The sequence below is a fragment of the Syngnathus leptorhynchus genome, chromosome 22, assembly GCF_054491065.1.
Source record: "Syngnathus leptorhynchus isolate UIUO chromosome 22, UIUO_Slep, whole genome shotgun sequence".
Taxonomy (NCBI): Eukaryota; Metazoa; Chordata; class Actinopteri; order Syngnathiformes; family Syngnathidae; genus Syngnathus; species Syngnathus leptorhynchus.
In genome coordinates this window covers 1,220,046-1,243,261 of record NC_141216.1, presented here as the reverse complement: position 1 = coordinate 1,243,261, position 23,216 = coordinate 1,220,046, and the positions used below count along the sequence as shown (strand labels likewise).

Here is a 23,216-nt window from a genome sequence, read left to right as displayed (position 1 = left end):
ATATCCTTCATGCTTCAAATTGATTTTTGTGCTTCATAAAGAGAACTCACATCCACAAAAAAACTAAAAGGTCAGGATTTGAATCTCATCATTTTGATGCATTCTTACTGTCCCCGTGTATTCTCATTTCATGGCTAGAGGGCGCCAGTAATCTTTAAAAAAAATACAAAACATGCTTGTTGAAGGAAGCACAAGCACTGTTTAAACATGACAACCTTCTTTATTACTATATGATCAAAAGCAAAATGATAACTATATTTATATAAACATCCAGCACAAAATGCAACTTTTATGCTTTAGCTAACAAGAACAAATCATTTGATGATGGATTGCAGTGGCTAATGTTCTAATTCTGCAATAACAACCTGCAGCCCAGATTTTTATCTGATCGACCTTCTACAGACAGAGCCAGTATATTGTGGGGAGGAAAAAAAAAAAAAAAAATTGTTGCTTCCCATAAAGTACTCACTAAGTTAAAAGAAACTTCTTTTACTGTTCAGAGACTGTATAAGGCTGATGATGTATATAATAAAAAGCTTCCTCAGCCCTCCTTAAAATGACAAAAGATAACACTTCAATGTTCCTGCTTTGGGGCACTTAGTGTATATTTAGGTCATATCACTCCATATCATCATTTTAAAATGTCTGCTCTATGTCACATCAAATTCCATAACTGTGCGTATATGATATGGAAAATCACAACAGGGATCTAAAAGTGCAGCCGTGTCACCTGTTCACTTGTGGGATCACAAAGAGCACGTTTGTCTCTGGGGATTGGATAAAAAGCACGGAATCAATCCCAAATGGTACTCCAACACTTCATCTTTGCCAGAAAATGGCCCAATTGGAGAGTCACGTTCTCCTCAACAGCTTCTGCCAGTAAAGGACTTGGAACTGTACCCTGTAAAAATAATTGAGAGCTTCAAGGTAATTGAGGACATAGATCAATAATATCTAGGGGGTTGTTCTCATTACAGCCATATCCAGACACCTCGGAAACCTATTGCTCAACCATGATGAATCTGAAGAGAAAAGCCGAATAGTGAGATGGGGAAAAATTCCACAAAAGGAGACCCCCTGTCTATCTCATCACAAACTCAAATCAAAGCTCTCATTGCGGCAGGTGCTTCACATTTCAAAAATGTCAGATCGCTGTGCTTAGGAAGGGGGTGGGGGTGGGGGGGATCTTTCCAGGGGGAGCCTGACGGCTTGCTATGCCCTGATTTCCCCAAGGATTGGCATTCTCGACACGCATGAGCGTCGGTGAGTGTTTAAACAGTCAAGCCCCGAGCCAGCCTCCCAAACTGCAGCCATCTCCCTATTAAAGGGGCTTCTATCCTCCCACGCTTCATTTCAGTTCCCATTGCCTGCTCGTGATGTATAAAGGGACTAGCGCAACTTCCAAAAAGCGTTTAAGGAACTTGTCGGATAAGTCATTTCATTAAATGTTTACCCCGTCTTATCCACAAGTAGGGGGGGGGGTCAATTTTGAGATGTCACCTGGGGCAAAAACGGTCGCTCTGATAGAAAGTATGTTCAGCCGACAGCATTTCCCAGATGTTATCTGATCTTACAAGGAATTCAAAAATGAAGTAACAAGTCATCTTAACTATGTCCAGTTGCATGGCTCATGAATTTAATGTTGTGTATAGATATTTTGATGGTGTACACAAGAAGCCAGTATTAGTGCTATTAAGTCATGGAAATATGAACTTTATGAGATGAGTCGGGGAACTCAATGTTTTGATATACTGATTATTAAGGACTATATTGAGATAGAGAGAGCAAATTTGGGATGAAACCCACATGGTTAGTTTTTTGGAATAAGACGCATTTTTTTAATATTATTATTTTTTTTACAAAATGCTGATAAAGATTCATACTGTGTTCTCTATTCTGGGACAGCCGGGCAATTCAGAAAATACCCAAAAGTCTGAGGGCCCCAAACATATTTTGGGGTGGGGGATTCGGTGCCCTTGCGGCCCCCCTCTAGCTCCGCCCACGCCCGTAGTGACTAATCAAAGTATTTTCTGTCCATCAAATGGAGTTTCCAGTGTACAGTGGGTCAACTTTGAAGAAGTTTACTTTGGTAAATGTGATGACAATTGTCAGAGTGCAGAACATTGAGTGAGAAAATTGCAGTCCCATTTCATCTTCTAGTAGCTTCATTACAAAGGCTACTGGTTTTCTTGAAGCAAGACTCCAATCTTTCTATTAAAGTGCAAGGTCTGCTCCCATCCCGCTCCACGCCACGCCAGGCCACGTTCTTGCTCACCAGAGGCAATGCAATGACTTTGACAGCTCAGCCGCTTGGCTGGCTATGGTCTTTCAAATTATGTCCACATACATTTCCTACAGGAATTGTGGCTTCACTGGATCACTCCAAGTTTTTATAAAGAACCCTTTCTTTTGTTCCAAAAACTGATATTATTCTGATCTTGGACATGGCTAAAACTAATCGGGCTTTCGGAATAGTGATGGATTGGATTGATTTAGTTTTTATGAAATGATCTTATTAACCGTGTTGAGTGAACTTTTTTTTAAGTCATAAAACATGTCTCATGAGACTATAATCCAAGATGTAATGTGCTACCTCTGCATTACGTTTGACAAAATCTGGTCTGGTACGTCTTGGCACTTGTAATTTACTTTAATTTACTACGGCTCGTTATACTCTCCAGTGACAGCCGCTAAGAGATACACAATGATTTCAAGATATTTTTTTTTTTTAGGGTCTCCCTGGAGTTACAGGTTATCATTTGCATTTTAATTACAATATTTTATGTTACACTACGAGAAGAGATGTGCTTAGTCTCACTTTGCACTGTAAAAAACACTGAGGTGAACATTAAGATTTTCTCAATTGAGCAAATCAAATCAGATATTAATTCATAACATAATTTGTACCCTCAAAATATAGCAGCAACAACTCTCCACATTTCATGGCCCCCATTCATCCTTCTGTGCTTTTCCCCAAACTATCTTCTTAGTTTTGAGTCTTTGCATGAGGGCTTCTCTGTTGTCCTGAGAGATCTGCTCTCCAATTACAGTTTAGGGCTGTTGGAGAGATGTCATACGTGCTCCACTTGAGCACATCTAAAGAATCAGTCTGGGAACGTAGTGAAATGCCATTTTCCTCTCTGAGTGGATATTGTCTTCACCCTGGTCATTAAAATCAGAGGGAGGGATTAAATGGCTGAAAAGAGCGTCTTGCGTCCTTTGGCCAAACTGTCCTCTGCAAGGTCGTCACAGTGATTGGCTTGTTTGTGAGGAGAACGGGATTCTATGCTTCTATAATCTTCATAACAAATGTGTGTGAGCATTTCCGGTGACAGAAAGCAGATGGTTGTCACTCCTACTCTCAAATTATTATCGGTATAAAAATAGGTGCGATACGACATAACGTAGAAATGATGAAAGAGCTCAGCAATGCTATTATTGTTATTTTGATCATTAGCTTAACGAAAGAAGGGAACTTTTATTTGTGGGTTGCTGCAGCTACATTGACCTTAATATTCACTTTGAGCTTCGGACATGATCTTAATATCAATGTTTCAATTCTGTTTCCGTAATGGCAACAGAATGGAAACAGCCAAGAGTGCCAAACTCAAATGTATTACTTTGGAGGAAAGTATAACTAAAAAACTCATTGTTATGGTCGTGCATACAGATTATTTGTGTCATCAAAGCCATCCAAAAATTTGTGAGCAAGCTTGTATTGATCTGACTATTGGGAAATTAAACGATGACATGGTAGCATCATCAACCTGGAGGATAGCTCAACAGGCTTGAGGGGGATCTGGCAAGCAAAGGTAATCTTGGCGAGTCAGAGCTATCCTTTGGGTCCAAATAAACAATCTAATGAAGGTTATGTTGCCGTTTCCTCGCTAGCTAACAAACAAATGCAAATTTTGGAGTATCGTCCTCAAGATGATGCAAAAAATAACAACCCCCAACACAAAAATTGATAGGAGGAAGGTTCATCGTCTTATTCCGGTCACATGGAGAATAATTGATTTCCCAAAAATGAACGAGACGTGACTGTCGTGACAATTTAGTTCCAAAGTGACATGCTCCGAGCTTTTCTGTACGGAAATGCTCTTTACATATAGGACAATGACCTGATTTATAGAACCTATTTTAAGCCAGTGCATGAGAATATATATGGATATATAAATCAGGCTTCCAAGTCTCCACTATGTTCCCTCTGCCTGCACTATTCATTTGCGCTCCCCATTAGTAATCCAATTGAGCACACGAGCTCCTACCATTGACATTCGATGATCATTTCTTAATCATATTAAGCCTTTGTTTGTTTGAAATTGTCCGGAAACATGGGCTCGGAGGACAAAAGGAATGACACTTTGGGCTCAAATCTGATGAAGGGGAAGTCAACTGGGGTACTTTCTACGTAAGCATCCAATTGCTGCAGGCATTTCTCATCAATCATGAGATGTTTTCCTAGAGTGACAATGCTTTGGCATGAGAAGAAGCTCAATGGGGTCGGGGGGACAACAAGATAAGTCAATCTATAGATTGTATGTATTATTTTAATATTATTTTATTATTTATTTATTTCAGTATTTTTATATTGTTACGCATAGCCCCCCCCCCACAAAAAAAATAAAAAGTTGACAAATTGATCACCAAGTAGGGCTGAACCTCTCTACCAACTGAGATAAAAATCTGTGGTGGTAACTGCTGCTAAAGATAAGGAAGGACCTCATTTCCTACTCCTTCCTTTCTTTCTCACAACGCTGCCAGAGGCATGTATTTATTTCCCTCCATTCTTCCATTAGTCGGGTTTGCTTGCTTTATTTATTTTTTCCTCTTCTCTCCGTTTTCCAGTGTGTAAAAGCTCATGCATGCTGCAACGGTATCACAATCCTGGCATCATGGCTAACAAAATCATGTTACAGTGATTTTGTAACACTGTTACATTTTCACTGTAATGAAAATTACAGTTTTTCATAATTTGTATGAAATTATACATACACTGGCGTGGCTAGATAAGCACACATTTGCAAAAGTATTTTTGATGTCGTAGACATTATAGTATATTCTTTGATTTAGTATTATTATAGATGATATATATTTTGCCGCTTAGCTCACCACATTTTGCAAGTAGCTTGTCTAGCGCTTATCAAGCAAATGGACTGTTTTAGTTGTTGCAGGCTTTATACAGCCATGCCTCGTAGAGCTCTGCGTCTTTTCTTTGCCATGGCCACGGGCCCAAATAAAGGCCAGCCCAGCCACCTTCTTTGCGGCCTCTCTCCATCCAACACAAGCCGTATCATTATCTTCACAAAATGCAATCTTGCCTTCTGCCACCTCTTCTTCACTCAGCACTCCATTGAGTCTTCCTCTGACTGACAAACGTATGAAAGTTCAATTAGGCTTGAAATATTGCATCGTGTATAACTTAGTATTAATGATAGTCTTTGCAGTAAACACATAGTTGAGTCCAAACAGGGTTCCCTTTTCTTTTCCCTGGCTTTACTCCCAGAAAACTATTGATTTGAAATGCCTGCCCTGTCGACTGCTGAGATTTTTGTGTGCGTCTGTTTTGCTCTCCAGGGATCAGATTAGACAAGAGAGGGGAAGATCTTAACGCATGACGGTCTGCGTGACAGTGCATTTTGGATTGGAGGACTTCTCCATCTTTCATTTATCAATTGCAACACTTGTTCAGGTTGACAAGAAGCAACACTAGATGGCAGTGTTTATTTCTGGAAGTCCACCAAAGCTGTACAAATTCAGATATTGATGTTTCAGAGCAATAAAGCCCCCATGCCTCATTAAATAAAAGCATACATTCTTCTTAGACATTCTGTTAATATTTGCGTTTCAAGGCATATTGTATCTCACAGATTGTTTTTTTCATTCCCGCCTGCTGGACACAAACAGCTTTCTTTTTTTTTTTTTACTTCCACGAAAATAAATATATCTGTCAAACCCAGAAGAATGTTGGTGAGTCATATTCTGCAGCTTTGACTTGACTTTCATTTGCACGGTTTCTTTAACTTCCGACGACTATTTAGGATTTGGAAGCTTGCATACTATTAGCGGCATAAAAGGCAACGTATTGACTGAATGGAATGACGAGCGTGATTGTGATGACAGGTGAGTTGACACGGGTCCTGCCTGGGGAGACCTCATTACACTCCATCTCTGTGTGAGACAGGGACCCTCGCCTCATTGTAATGTCCTTGACACGCCTGTCACTGCTGCCACTGAACACCCAAACAGAGCTCTTTGAGACATTGTACAAGAAATTAATCAATGAAAGAGGGGGAAAAAAGCCACATCAGTCACACTCTTCTCCCCTGGCACAAATCAAATTGGGACCGAAATGCAAAAGTGTTACGACTTGAAAGAAATATCTCTTGTTTTATTTTGGCCATTACGTTGTAGGCTAAATTCCGCGGCCCCCCCCTCTAGCTCCGCCACTGCATCACGAGTGTTCATCCCCATTTGCAGTCAAACTCCAAGACCTTCCAGATGTTATGTGGCTGCAAAAAAATCCTCAAACTGCTCTACAAACAACAAAATAGACAGTGATGAACAACACTGTTATTTATCATTTTATTTGCCTGCCAAACAAAGTGATAACGTTTTTTTTTTTTACAGCAATGTGTTGACTCTTTGGGGGGTAAATTCAAGATACTGCTATATTTTCCCATGTTTTCATGTCGATGACATCCATCACAATCAATTCCTCAGCACTGTAAGAATAATGCTAAAGGATCAATAAGAAAAAATAAGAAAAAAATAATTTCAGCTTTGGACAATTGATCACACAGTGAATTACAGAATGATCTAAAAGTGGTGTATGTATTCAAATGGAGAGATTTTACAAGTGATGCGTTATGAGGCTTCAAATTCGAATAGTCTTATAAAATTTGGGAGGCGGCCATGATAAAAATCAAGCAGTTTACAAGCAAGCATGTCAGGAAGGAGAAACCCACTCAGAGCTGCAGCCACCCAGCCAGGCAGACAGTTATCATGACAACAGTGACGCGACCACACATTTCACCTTTGCCACGTATGCTCTGGTGCGCCATCTCACATCAGATTCCCTTATGTGGGTGTCACCTCATTCAGAAATGAAGCGGCGTTCTCATGCCCTCGCCGCATGGCTACAGGGTCTAATCGTTTATCAGCAGCTCAGCTCAGCTCAGCTACATGTATGAGTAATACATTTTAGCAAAGTGGCTGGAGGGAGCGGGGGTGGTCCAACCAGGCAAACCTTAAGAGTCTCGTCTCGTCTCGTTCAACCTCCGGCGGCTGATTATCTACGTACAGAACCGCAGAGGAGTTTGAAAAAATAAATAAAATTACAACAACTTTAAACTCGGCTCTGATGATTCTCGCTGACCGGCTGAGTTCGGAGGTCAAAGGAAGATACTGGAAGAAAGGATTTTACAATGCACAGGGTGGGAATTGAGCGTCATGGCGGCAGAAAACCTGTCCAATTTACAAAAGTGAATAACATCACTTGAATATATGAATCATATTTGATTCAAATCAGCAACAACATTCAAAAGTTGGATAAAACAAACCGACCAAAACAGGAAAATGACTTTCTTGAGCAATATGAATGTAACAAAAGGCCCACTTCTCTTTCTCCAAACTTATTATTTGCCATCTTTCCATAAACGACGAGACGAAGCACAAATTGGGACTGTGTCAACAATGTTCTAGAGGACAAGAGCATGAAAGAGGGAAGGGAAACAAGCCAATTACAGACACTGATTTACTTCCATGCTGCTTTATAGATGGCTTAGCTTGCTGGTCAGGTTCCAGGTAATTCGGGGGATTGCATCCATTGCCATGTACTCACTCCGGTTATCACGGCAATCCCATCTCTGAAAGCCTCGCAGTGAGACAGGAATATTAATAAGCAGTCACGGTGCTCAAAGTCACAGCCTGTAGGATCTAACATGATCCACAGTGACACCTCTTCTCCACTTGGAGCCCAATTTCATGTTTCCTGCGTCAAGTGGAAAACAAAGACGCCCCATAGCGACTTCCTTTTATATCTCTGGTCTCAGATGTTTGGGGATGAAATGCTTTCAGACATACACTAGCACACTTCTGCCCATTGCGCTTTTGATTAATGTGCCGTGCAGTCTAATCATTCATGTGAGGGAGGGAGGGAGTGAGGGAGGGAGGGAGGAAGGGATTATTTGGGCTAATTGTGAGGAGTGACGCTTGAGTGATCTCCCTTAGTTTCAAGATATGGAGCTTGCATGACAAGACGTGTCCCACCCAACTGGGCTTTAGACTATTTGTATTGTTCCATCTTGATCTTTTTCAATCACAAGCGTTTGGCTGGCAGCAGAACCAAGCTAAAACTGGATGGCTAATTCAATCAAAGCTATTATTCAGGAGGCATTGCCGTGCATTTTGATGCGTCGCCTTCACGCCCCTCCCCACACGAGAAAATTCCAAGTTGCTCGGGTTTCTCCGAGTAACTCACTAATGTGATGCAATTTACACAATTCTATGTGGCTTTATGGAGGGAGAGGCAGAAAATCTCATTGTAATTTAAAATTTGTTGAGCTGCATGAAGGCTTCCGCACAATGAAACCGCACCCAATTTTAATCAGCCAGGGTGAAGAGCCCAGCCCAGCCACAAACGACATGCTTGGACACAAACAAGCCGCTCCTGGGGTTACAAGCCACCTGTTCAGTAAGTCATTACATGACTAATTCATTCATAGTTACCTTTACGTCAAACATATCAAGTACAAATGAGATGAAATAATTAATAATAAAGAAATGAAATACAAATGTGATGAAATTCAATGAAATAAGACATAAAACCTCACACGTTGAGCCTTTTTCCGGTGACATGGATGTAATCAATGTAATTTCTCAGTTGACATGCTGAAATAATCCCTGAAGCGTATAACATGCTGACATGATATGGCTGCGGATGACCACAGCTCACTCTTTGCAGGGGACTACAATGTCAAATAGGAATCACTCAGCTGTGTTGTTATTGCTCAACTTCCATCGAGCGCAAATACAACCATATCAGTACCAGAATGAAAGTCCTGGCTCAATGTGAAAACAGAGTCGGCGTGAAGACATCAACCCTACTAAACTGCAGAATTTCACCAGTAATCCTCTTTCCAGTTTAATTGAATCTATAGTTAGAGTTGTTGAGCCCCAGACCATTTGCAACAGCTATCATTTAACCGAAATTGTCTGCAGTGGCTTGATAACTGGATCAATCTATTTTCATGAATCTCTGATCCTCTTGCTGGGGATTCCGGTTAAGTACAAGCCACACAAACATGTGCACTTCTTGCTACAGTCACCAGATTGCTGTAATCCTGGGATTGATGTGTCGGTGCTGTCCGGGGCTAAAGGGAATACCAGTGAAATTTAGATTTTTATGTTTGGAAGTAGCCGGTCAAATATTGAATAAGAGGATCAAGATGATTCCTACGAAAAACAGGATACACATTCACAACTATTCAAAAAGGAGGTGAAGGGACCGTGCACTGGTTCCAAAACGTCTCCACAAAAGGCAGATTTTAGTCATAAACCAGATCACATTTAAAACTGCTTTTTCACTAAAACGTAAATGATTTTTTAAAAAAATATATATTTTAGAGAAGGCAAATTAAAATCATAATTTCTGACAAATTTCAAAAAGAAAAGGAGAAAAACATTTGGAAATCCTCGTTGCTATTCAAAATGGGACAAACATCCACTTCAATGTTATTTGAAAACCATTTCGTACTCTACCGGCTGTCTAGAATGTCACAACTTTTTTTGCAACTGTGAAACATACAAGTGATCAGATGAGTCACACAAAGAGCCTTAACAGCTTTATCAGAGTGGAAAAGCAACAAAAAGAGCCTCTTGTCAATTTAAGTGTGTCTCCAGGGCTGCTGTACTTGTTTTGGAGCCATTCTAACCTAAAGCAAAGCTGCAAAGCTGCAAAGAAAAGTGCATCACATGCAGTAGTGCTCCCCAAGAAATATACTTTTGTTTTCAGACAATGTCAAAAGCCATCTTGAGAATTGCTAGCCAGTAAAAAAAATAAAGCCCTGTGGCTGTACTGAGCACAACGAAATTCTAACATCACCATTTTTGACATCAGCTATCTTCTGCTAAAGTGATGGTACCGCCCACAAAGCTGTGCTTTTACAAAAGTGAGGTCAAAGTCACTGCCAGTCACTAAAAGGACGGGATGAGGATGCACATTTGTGTCTGACCTTCCTACTTCAACATGGTGTGGATCTGCACGCCGGCTGGGCGGAACCAGTAGTAGGTTTGCTACCTCTGTTTGTGCATATGGCGCTAACGGATGCCGACAAAAGCGCTTGCTTATCAGAGCAGGCACTTGCTGGCAGTGTCTAAATATACAGAGGGCTCTCAAAATACTGAAAAGATATCAATTATAAATGGAACGGGAGGTGGAAGGCGCTTTAAGTGAACATTATATGAAATATTTGTGATGTAGGAGATTTATTTTGTCAGTGCATTACTTGCTATTAGCGCCACCCTAAAAAAATTCTACGAAGATGTGAAGAAAGGTTGTGAATTGCAGCTCATGCACACACGAAGCAACGTACGTAATACTGAGGAAAAACAAAGGTGTGAAAGAGTGATTTTCTGCTTTAAGCTCCTAAGGTGGTGGGCGTCTTGTTTATGCCTTTCCCCTCGGGTCTTTGCAGAAGACTAGGTAGGCGCCATCTCTTGCTTTTATTTCCAATGGATCTTTTCCATTTGGATCATAGATGGCTGCAGAGGACCGTCTTCCTCCTCCCCAGGCTTATGCTGAAAAAGTCAACATCCCCAAAATGTCCTCATTATCTCGAGCTGACTGCGTTAGCACGGTGCCCAGCGCTGAGAGCCACCTGACTTTACTGGTGAAGGACTTTGTAGGCAGGACTTGACATCAACACAAGTGAAGACTTTCCAAGGGTTTTCTGGGTAAAGAATCATCGAAAGGATACAACTGGCTCCCTTTTATTTGCTCACTGAAATTGTACACATCCAAAAATCACACCCCGAGATGGACGCCAAGAATTTATAGAGGCTACAAACAACCCTTCAAACAGTTACATCATACTGTATATCATTTAAAAAACTCATTGGCAATCACGATGGCCCACCGAAGGAAACGCGAGTGTGACAGCCCTGATTTGGAGTCTTCAAACAACTTTGAAAATGTAGGAGGAAGACATGTTTCCTGGCTGATATCAACAAACTACTTGTTCTTTTGAAAGAAGTGGTTTGCTTGAAGACTTCATTTCCATTTTGGCACATTGCACAACATTGACTTTTCTCAGTGGGCCACTCTGACATGAGTAATCTCACACTCTAGATGGGATGCAATCTATTCTCTCCAAGGGCTCTTTGTATAATACCTCTAATTGGAGAGAGACCGGAAGGGGAATTCTCTCAGTGGACTCTCCTTCCAGCTTTTATCTCCATCTGCCCCTCCCTCCCTCCCTCCCTCCCTCTCTCTCTCTATCAATTACGGGATTAGAAAGTGCACTAACAGGAGTAACTGGGAAAGGTGGCCCCACACGCCGTGTCACTACCAATCTCGGGTTAATGCTGATGGTAACGTAGTCTCCAAGAGAGCATTGTGGGTTGTTACCAAGTTGACCATTAGCTGATTAAAGCAGTTTAAAGGAAAGTCAATTTGGACAAATAGCAAAACCTAATATTTGTATTATTTATTTATTTATGTTTTTCTTTATGAGTCTACCTCATGACTGTATTATTTATTCAGAAAGAAAAAGAAAGTACTGCATAGCGCAAAAAAAGTAGCTAGGAACATGGAAACATCTCCTTTGGGAAAACTGTACATGTAGCTAAAGTGCACGTTTTTTTTTACACTGTATGGTCCCGCCTGTTTGGTCAAAATATGCTTCAAGGAAAACTTCATTGAGTATTTCCAAAACCTAATTAGCCCACGAGCCAAGGTGAACCCAGATGGTTCGCGCGTATGCATATATGTGTGTGTGTGTGTGTGTGTGTGTGTGTGTGTGTGTGTGTGTGTGTGTGTGTATGTATATATATATATATATATATATATATATATATATATATATATATATATATATATATATATATATAAAGCAAAAGAATGGCCGCTTCATTCAAAGGAAGGATTCAGCCAAGAAATGCTGCCAATCTTTTCCATCTGTTCCAATCTCAGGGTGGAGAAAGTAAAGTAGGAAGCTAGTTTTGGCAACACCATACCAAGCCACTTGATAAATCCAATGTTCTTGAAACCTCAACCTTCCTAACATTCGAAAGATGCTTTGTTGCCAGTGTAATCATGCAAATTGTACATTGTAAAAGTCACCACAGACACACTCCCTAAAAGGCCTCAAAACTTCAGTCATGTGTGAAGATTCGGGCTCATTGCTCCTTATGTTGTTTTGCCAAGCCGCAATTTCTCACACATCTGAGAACATTTGCGTAAAGTGACTGTGAGCCTAAATCACAGCAAATCAAGCTTCTTTTTAAGCCTGCTTGTTAACCAGCCAGCGACATGGCACTTTGGAATTCAGTAAACTACCAATGCCTTTGAGGAGAGACATCCGAAATTCCACTGGCACCCAAGCACAAGAAAATATGGATTTCAATCATTCGATGCATGACTAGCATACTATCTTACAAATCCATGACTGTACATTTAAAGTGTGTGCCTTTGTTGGGCCATGCAAGCGACATGGTTGCATGAAATGTCTGTTTTCATTTGATCTGCCCGTGTTTATTTACGTCGCATGTTGCCCGCGGTGGGTTGTTAGCTCAGATTGTTGATTGCCCTCAGAGACCCAGTTGCACCATTGCATTTCTTGCTAACTCATCAAGCACTGAGTGGCTTTTCCATTCAATTCTTCTTTCATGGGCTGGCACGAAGGATCCCTGATGTTAAACACATCCTCGTCTCAGCACAAGTTCCAATGTGATGTCCATAAAATGTATTTCCTTGCTCAGCACAATCTTTTACTATACTGTTTGGGAAAAAAAAATCTTCATTCAGATTAAAAAAGAAAGTGTTTTAACACCCCAAAAAAAAGATGACTCTGTCAGCCGGCTTCTATTTTGGTATTTGGTCATTAACAAATAACACACCAGTTTACAAAAAAAACAATCAGAGTCATACTTGCCTTTCAGAATATGGATACAAATAAAAAGAATGAAAAAAAGGATCAATTTTGCCTTTTAACCTTTTTTTATTACCTCTCCTGATTTTCTTTAGCAGCACCCATGGGGGCATGGCTCACATTTTAAAAAAGAAAAAAAACTTGCTGTGCACTATTATGATGATGAAATAATACGAGTCATCTTGCAAAATCTCAGTTATGTTATTCAAAGCCAAAGTGAAATAAACAAGCCTTGCTTGCCTTTCATGCAACCGAGCTAAAGCCCGGATTTGTCTGCCTTTTTCTTGTTCCTCTCATTGTAAGGTGTGGGAGACAAAGTCATCCCAGAAATAAGCCGCTTTTTGGAAGTAACAAAGCCATAAAGAGGCGACACAATCTCATCTGTATGGATTTGAGCTCTGGAACCTGGAGGTTGTGGTACAAGAGATTAGAACCAGTACAACATAGAAATATTATCAAAAAAATAAACCAGAAATAAAGATATATTTCAACAATTTTGACCTCTGTGGCCAGCATGCGGCACCATACCATAACCATACCTCCCTCATGCTGCCAATTTCATAGCCCTTTATGTGCAATGTCTATTTGATTGATTGTGTTGCTTTTCTAATGTACTGTCAAAGGGGCACAGGGACACACTCAAGGTGTATTTTTCTTCCTGCTGTACTGAAAGATGGAACAATAAACTCTTGACTCCACATGACGTCAAACGTGAAATTGCCCTTCTTTTGAACGCCGCCATCAAATATAATAGTTGTCAAAGTCTCACACTGGACACGTTCAAAATTGTGACGCCTTTTATCAGGATTTAATTGAATTTGGAAAAACAAACTGTGGCCTGCCGGCATCGGCGTCATAAAAAAGCAGTTTAGCAACAAAATCCAAATTTACTGCAAGTGGATGAAATGTACAGAACTGACCAACCCTGCCACATTTCTCTTTGGGTCCCTTTTGACTTCTCTCTCTCATTCTAGCGCACTCAATTTTTTTTTTTTCATGCAATCTGCTCGGGGCAGATTTTCTTTTCATGCCTTAATGATTGATTCATCTTGAACTCCGACTTAAGTTCAGCGGCATGAAAAAGTGCTAACATCAATCAACAGTATTCAACAGGGTCCTAACACTTGTGTAAACATAATGCAATAAAATGGAAATTTGGCACAAAAAAAAGAATTAATTCAGCATTTTCATATTTCAGTTTATTTCTAGTGTATACTTGCTTCAGTGTATTTTATCTGTCCATAATAGAGAATATTGAACTGAAAAATATACCCCCCCCCCCCCCCCCCCCACACACACACACACACTTGTAGCTGATAGAATATCTTGCCAAGTTACCTATAGGACTATGATGAGGTGTGGAAGTACACACTGCAGGGGCCAGGGTTGGAAAGACGCCACTGCGGCGAGGGATTAGGAAACGCCGCTTAATGAAGAATGTGGGTAATTAGTTTCAGCCTCAGCAATTGCCAATTGTTATTTATATCATTTCCAACAAGCATCATTAACAGATGCAAATTCCCTCTAATCCATATGTCCGCATGGCAGTCAATTTGTGAGCTCCTGCTGGCACTCGCTTCTCTCCTCCCTGGTTTAATCACAGAGGAGTCAAAGTTGTCAGGTACAGAGTCGAGCTGTTGGAGTGCGTCCTACGACTAAATAAACTTCACATTTAATGATGAATAACTCACGTTTATGCTGACACCAAATCCTTCCATTCATCCCGTGTGTCTTTATACCTAATTTATCTTCTTTCCAGCCTCATTTTCCCTACTTTGAGCATGCTGCAAACTTTATGGTGCATGGCTGAGAGACTTTCCATTAGTTCACCTGCCTGTAGATTTTTCCCACTCAGCAGCGACTGTTGGTGTTTGTGAAAGACGTGCACGTTCCCTCAATATTCGCTGTGTGGATGGAGCGAATGCCACGCTGTATAATATGGAACCTGCTTTGAAAAGTACAATTCATCCTGGGCTATGAGAGAACCAGAAAAAAAAACAACCCAATACAAATAAGACAAAAATCAATAAATGAATGAATAAGTAAATACATATTGAACCAACATTAAATCACACATGCAGACCACTCACATTTTTCCTCACCATGGCAACGCCAGTGATACTAGGGTATAATCTAATTGGCATTAAGGCCCTTATTGTCAAATAAAATCACCATCTACTGCTATGTCGAACATCTAACTGCAATAAATTAAAGATGAGCTGGAAAATGACATTACTTTGCTCTCGTGGATGGTTGGCAATCCCCCGAAGACTGTACCATCTAATAACACACACTTTTTATCTTCAACCATGCTGCAATGAAAAAGTTCAGAGACGGAATTCCAGGGGCCCTATTTTTAAAGATAGGTGCACGTAAATACGATTGCATCTTTGTTTTCAAGTCCGCTTTACCATGTTTGGGAATTTTTTAGACCGTGTTGTGCCTCACTGGATGTTCTGATGGGCGATTACAGAAAGCGGAAACTTTAGACCAGGTAAATCGGGTCCAAATTATGGCGTAGGCGGTCTACCCGATTTAGGTGGATTTGTTCCAGATGTAGGGCGGACATCTTTTGTGAGCTGGATGTCATCTTATTTAATTTATAAATATGACATCAGCCAAAATACTACAACAGTACACACATCTGGTATGTAACTAATCTAACTGGTCTGTCATGAATCACTGTTAAGTCATTTGTCTTCATTGTTTCTGGTTAGTGGAAGTTTTTTTTCCACCCTTGTGCCTTTGCTGCAGTCTGGGTCCAGCTGCTACGGCAAGCAATTTTTTTGGTCCTTTTAAACTGTAGTTCTTTTTTTTTTTCTCCCCACGTCAATGATGACAGCACCCATCAGCACTTTGTCTCATTTTAGAGGTAGTCACAATATTGAGTTTGACAGCGTGTGCTGACATTTCAAATGGAGTTTTCACACTTCACGCAAACTCACCAAGTATATTCCAGCCATAGGGTTGATCATAACGGAACGCGAGGCACTCTGCTGCTTTTTTTTTTTTTTTTTTTTCTCTCGACAGGAAATGGATCATCGATACAGCTCCAAACAAGTCATTTTCCCGATTCCATGAGCCAAGCGGATTCAGCCAAGCGGATCAAAGATTCGACAAAGAGAAAGGTATGGCCCTCCATATGTAGGGCTGAGAATGTACTGCACGCATGGTTTGCTTCTGTAATTTAAGGATCCTAAAAGGGAAGAGCGCTGCTGTATAGCTGAGCGATTCTATCCCTCATTATAAAACGTCTACTTGTCTCAGTCCATAGGCTCGGTGTTATTACTACCACTGTTGCGGGCACAGGTTATTATTATAGGGCTCTGCGATAAGGAGTAGTTTGCTCACGAGCAAGATGAAATTTTAGACAAGGAGTAGGACATGCCAAGTCTGAGTTGAAGTGGGCTTAGTGTGAGGGATGAATTCGACTCCAAAGAGGTGTCACTCCACAAATAGCTCTTTCCATCATCTTAAATCATTTTCATATTCCTCCTCTATCATTATTTTGGTCAATAGAGAATCCCATTTCCAGAGACGACCGTGCCAGGTGCTTCTATCATGTTCCAGGTCCAACTCAATTACCCCATACCTGATTTTTTGCAAGATGAGGATATAGTTGGGGACTGTCAATGATCCCTAGGAGATTTGATTGACCAATTTCAAGGTGGTGATATTGTCAATTTTAACCGCAGGCTAACAACAACACTAGTGATACAAAAGACAAAAGTAAACAGAACTCGACTCCAGGCTGATTTGAGTCACCAATCTTAAAGACGATTCAAATTCCAATACACTTGGTTACGATTTCAAATAATAAAAGCCCTTCCCGGGATATGAATCTCTCAAAGCGAGCTGCAATGATTGAAAGGAACCTCCCATTTCTAAGGATACTTTTCATTCCATTGATCTACTTTGACAAACACGATGCCTCCAGGCCTACAAAGTCTGCAGAGCTGAGGGCCTCGCTTACATACTGATGCCCATCTCAGATCGAGAAGGAAGTTGAGCTACCTGTTTATTTTTATTGATTTACATTTGTCACTGGAATAAGAAAGGGATTTTCCAGTAATGTCTGGCTTCTTTTGGCTTTTGACCAGTTGAACATGATTTGGGATGACCTGATGCCATTTGAAAACAGTAGCAGTGTATCAGGGGAGCAAATGAAAAGCATTTCTTCTGTGCTAGCCACAAAGCACACAATAATAGTGCCTCTTGTGCAGTATGAAATGACAAACCCCCTGTAGCGCACAACAACTAAATCTTTTTTGAAAGGAGACCATTTTTTTTGCCCGATTTAAATCATTCCCTGGTGTTCTCATTTACTGTATCTCAGGACTGCTTTCATCAAAACACCCAAAGGATCAAGAATGATAGCATACATAATACACCATATTTCTAGTCTTGCTGAAATAAGCTGATTTTATATACTGCTGGGACAATGCAATTGTTACACCGATGAGGTGAGTTATGTGTATCTGATTCCGAATAAGAGCTCCGAGTAAAATCAGCGATAGGTTCATTGCATGTAAATGGCAGCTCCTAACTGATGATATCTTGTTTGTGGTTTTGTCTTTATTTCTTTTCTTTACTTCTGCATGCCTGCCTGCCTGCCTGATGGTCTTGTCGTAAAAAAAAGGTCATTGGTTGGGTTAATGCCTTCCATGTAAACGTAGCCACTAGCTGGGGGCGTTTGAATCACTGTCTGTTACTGTCTACTGTAAAGATGGTCAAATATAAAGCCAAACAACACTTTGCAGAGCTTCTAGATCAGATAAGAGCAACATCCATGAGTCTGAGAAAGATTCGAGATTTGAATGAATCTCATCTCCCGGTATATTTATCTGCATGGCCACCTTGGATGGTGGCCATAATGCTTTTTATAAAAGCTACGCTATTCAGGCGAGCCTCGGGCACATTTCATTTACCAGAGTGGTGAGATAGACGCCAGAGATGAGAAATACAGAGTTCTGAGGCACAGTTACCAAAATGCCTATGGCCCTGCACATATGGATGATGCAGAAATGGAGAGCCTGGAGTACTCATTAGTACCCTACAAACCATAACACAGCTTTTTTGCTTTAGGCATTAGTCACTGTTTGTTTTCCCTTTGTCCACAATGTTGCTAAATTCATGTGATGGATCTTTTTTTTTTTCTGTGGCGAGAGCAGAATGTATCTCGAGAGAGACACATGGATTCAAGGAACTCCGGGTAATGAGCTGGAAAACTAATAGTGAACTAATGTTGACCAGCGTTCCATGAAGTGTGTCGCGCTTGGTAAATAACACGTGAGGCAGGCGCAGGCTCAATTTGGTGGATGCTGCCCCATGCTGACATTTGTGTTTGTGATTTGCGCTGATCTTGTTTAACTTTGAACACTGTTATCAAAACTCATGGTGCACCCATCAAAGGCTAAAGTCATACAAAGTTAAGAAAACTGAAACAAAGAATTCATTTTACTCACAAATTGACTTCAACATTGTAATATAAGAGCCCCAAGTTGATGGTAACATTTGCATTTAATTATTCTACCCGTCACTTACATAGGAAAGTGGAAAGACTGAATAGTCTTTAAATCATAATAAATTTGCTGTCCAGGAGTAAAAATTGATCATTTAGACAAATCTGTAAATATCATACAAGCTGGCGTTAGAGAATTTGTACAATTCAAAGGTAGAAAAATGTCCCTAAACGATTACTCGATCATTCGAGTAGTTGCCGATTAATTTGTTTACTTTGGCTTTTTTTTACTTTTTATTCTTGATTCATCTTCTTCCTATTATTTCACCAATCCCACATAATCACGAGTGACGTTTGACTTAAATTCACCATTCCAACACGGGCAGACAGACGGAAAAGCCCCACAAGAGTTACGTGTATAGGAGCCCGAGCTTCCAAGCTGAAATTGAAAATGCAAGTCTCCAAAATGGATTTTCACCTCACAACAAAGATAAGGTCAGCATGAGAAACAAGCTTTCCTCATCTTTGGGCGACAGAAAAGATATCGTAGCGAAATTAAATGCTGCTTGGAAACGTATAAGAGGAAGGAAGCAAGGAAGGAAGGAAGGAAGGAAAGGGAATCAACGCATACTATCTGTATGACAGCCCATTTGGAAAATTTACGTCTTAGCATTTTCTCCACGTCCATTTCACAGGAAAGGACATAAGGTTTGAGAGGAGACTGAAGTTTGCTCCAAGAAAAGGCTTTTAGCTTGTGAAATGGTCTCCTATAGGCAGGCAGCTGTGACCCACTTTTATAAGCGTACTTCAGACACTGTATCATACGAGCGCACATATGTCCAAACCGCCACAATGTGCTAAAGCCTCAGTGAAGAGGAAAAACAGTGGCATCTGGAAAAGTCGTCCTCTGGGAAGCATTGACATGATTTGCGGGGGCTCGCTTTGCTAGTGCACCACTTTACTTGGACTGCCTCCTGCTAACTGATGGCTGCACTTCTAATGGGTGAACTGCACCTGTATAAAGAAGTGGAAAATGGAAGGAGACATATACATGCACATATTATAAATAATTGCACATTCATGGCTAACGATGTTTTAAGTGTTTCCACCAGGGAACGTTAATTTCCCTGTACTTTAGATGAATATGAACTGGACTGAATGTATTTTGCCGTCGTGACTTGATGTACCAAATTAAGGCACTGCTTCTTTTTTTGTTGTTGTTGAAATTGTAATTATAGTGATGTGATGATACGAGTAGCAAGTGTTTCTCTAACACAAAAGACCCTCCAGTGCAGTCATAAGCCAATGCAATTTAAAACAGACTTATTCATAATGCAGAAGAAAAGATAATATCAAATGGTGAGTTTATCAAGGACATCCGGGATCAATCCGGCTGTCTGGTGAGACTTGAATCACAGAGTCTGTACTTTAGTCAAAGGAACACTTGTTCAATTACATTTACAAGCTCTGACTGGAAATGAGGCAATCAGTTTAAATAGTGGCTGTTTGAAGAAAACACAATTAAGTGGCAAAGGTGTAGATGTTTGGAAGTTAGTAGATCCAAACATGGGCTATAGGGAAAGAAAAAAAAAAGAAATAAATCACCACGCGTAAGGTTGTTTACAAAAGCTGGGAACAGGTTGTGTTCATTAGGAATCAGTTGAGGAATGGTTATTTCGGAATACATTCTGTTTTGCCGTATTGTCCAAAAGCATATTTTTTCACCACCAACAAGTAAATATCATGTAAATCATACATTTTCTAGTCCCATAGCATTCCACTTGTTTGCTTGTTCTGAAGTCTGGAAACATCACCAACTTAGCTGCAGGCATTCTCTAACTACTCCCCACAATGCCATAATGTCCATCTCTGCTGCTGTCAAATCTATTCTGTAAATATCTACAGCTTCAAAGTTCTGGCGAGGGATTGAAAAGTTCCTGGGGCCAGCCTAAAAATATAGCTGTTATGAAAACCTTGATGGTATCCATCCTCACTTGCACCCCATACGTGGGTCATGCTGGTATCATTTTTTTTCAAATCCATCCTCCCATTCTGTGGTTAAGTAGCAATTGCAAAAATAAAAATAAAACAAACTTGGTCAGGCCAAATGCAAAATAAATTAAAAAAAGAAATAGAATGTCTGTACAGCCGCTCAACATGTTCCAACAAAAACAAAAAAAAGTTCAGCACTTATCAGTGTCACTGCGCCATGTCCGTAATTGGAATCAATACAAGATATTGTTCTCCATATCAGGCTGGATCAGTGTCTCTTGTTCCAATGAAATATGTGCCAATTAGTTCATTAGTGTATGCTCACGTGAGTTTTTCTGCTTCCCTCCAAAAACCTCTTAATGATCTTCACGCATCAGGCATGTTAAATGACCTATTCATAAAGAACGTCAAGGGTGTTTCTCAAGAGGGATCACAATTCAAGAAGATGATCATAATCTGTCAATGATTGCACGCCATTGCGAGGAACCTATCAATCTGGCTGGATGAGTGTGTAACATCCGGCAGACTCTTACACTACACATCAACAGCAAATCACTGGATTGCCACTACAGTGAGAATCATTCATAATCTCCACCGTGCTCTACTCGGAATATAAAACCGGATCAAAAGCCAACCGGGATCTTGAAAGAGAATCATTGACTTCCGCGTCTGGCTGTAAATGAGAGACATTCCGGCATCTCCTTATTGGTTCCACATTCAGGAACCGGGACTACATTTGGACTAAACAAGGCAGTTATGGGAAGAGATGACAGCATGTTGACAAGTACAATTACCCCAGCTGTCATTTTTAACGATGCAGCTAGCAAAATAAAATATAGATTGGAAATGAAAAAAAAAAAAAAGCAAACGTTTGCCACCGGAATGATCAAAAATCCTGACTTCATCTTGTCCCCTTTTCCATGTTAAGAAAACGTGAGTGTTTTCTTTCTCAGCTTGCCTACCCAGAGCCACCGGCTTTAACTTGTAGCCCCGTGGGCAAAAAAAACAAAGCATTATCAGAAATTCTTGACAAAGCACTTTTATGGAAAGGACTCAGCAGCACGCATAGTTAACTCAAGGGGGCAGTTTGTGTTAAAAGCTCTTGTAGCAGTCAGAGCTCTTTCTGCAATTTGGGAAGCAGACTTTTCAAAAGAAATTGGGTCATGGTAATGGCACAACACGGCATGTATAAAGGATTGGCCCCTGGAGAGAAAGCCAAAGGAGTCAAGAACAATGGTGGCCTGCCCACTTCATTTGCTTTGTCAGTGCTGGAACAGCAAAATGTTTTCCTGCTCTCTCGTTCAGGTAACGCTTATCTTCTCAGGGTAGCATTTGGGCACATAACTAATAGAAAGTCATTTCATTTGCAAACTATGCCCTGTAGGCCACATAACTTCACCAAACATGAAGCTTTTTCTGCCCATATATGCAAAATAACAAGCTTGACGTTTTTTTTTTTCCCCCCCCCCTAGACTCTAATGATGATGAGCTCCGGTGCTTTTTTTTTTTCCTGGTGGTCATATGGAAATAGAAAAGCACTGCGGAAATGTCTCCACAGCCTTTATTCTGCATGACTTGTTATGATTGCCTGCTTAAAATTACTAAGAGTTGCCCAAAAAAAAAAAAAAAAGTTCTAAGGCACTCGAAATTTTGCTAAAAGCCTTTATTCTGCTCAACTGGTCACCGTGAAGTTGCACTAATGGCCCCACAAACACCAGAGCGGAAACTTTTTGTTACTTCCTAATGATAAACTTATCTTTGAAATGCATCACTGCAAGACAATATAATTACCCCATCTATTCACCCAATTTGCTAACAGTAAACAAATAGTTAGTGATAATGTATAACACATCGGTGTTAAAAAAACAAAAACAAATAAACACCAGTTGGGATTACACGAGACAGCTGCTAAGTGCAACACAAGAGACAAAACAGTCTTGTTGCTGCTCAGCACCTCACAATGCAAACCAAGAAGAAAATGGCTCTTCCAGAATAAAGTTGACAAAAGAGGAATGTTGTCAGAACTTTAAAAAGGAGATGGGGGTAAAAGAAAAAAAAGCCCGGAGGAACTGAATGATGGACACATAAATATAGCAACAGCGATCGGGGTAAAAAGGTACTTGGGTGTATCCTCTGGCCAGACAAAAGAAGATAAAGAGACTCGCTGGTGGAACAAGGAGATACGGAAAGAAAAAGAGCTTTGTGAATAACACGGGGATAGTGAGAGAACTCGAGAGGGCAAAGGCCAATTGGAAAAAAAGCCACCATGAGTTGGACACAGAAGAAGCCCAAATGGAACCGAGGGACACAGACGCACCTCCAACATTCCGGTCGCTTTCAAACTCAACCAATTATGGATCTTCTTGTAGATCCTGTAACTTGCTCATAAATTGTAGAGCAGTATGTATTTATATCGATTTTTTTTTTTGCTGTATGTTTATTATAATTTGATGTTTTTTGGGGTTTTTTTTTTTTTTTACTCGAGCCCTGATGGAGATGTCCCCAAGCACATCTAGATGTTTGTGTCATGACTCCATTTTTCATCAGGAGTGGGGATAACGTCGTAAAAGGTGGTAACCAAGCAACTGCTTCTCAGCTTTTCAATCAGGATC

At 40.4% G+C, this 23,216-nt stretch overlaps 1 protein-coding gene across 2 annotated transcripts in view; it reads right to left on the bottom strand.

The window, feature by feature from the left end:
- Positions 1-23,216, bottom strand: part of LOC147039110 (transmembrane protein 238-like) — a 66,138-nt gene that overhangs the window by 2,927 nt on the left and 39,995 nt on the right. The gene's annotated exons all lie outside the window — the stretch shown is intronic.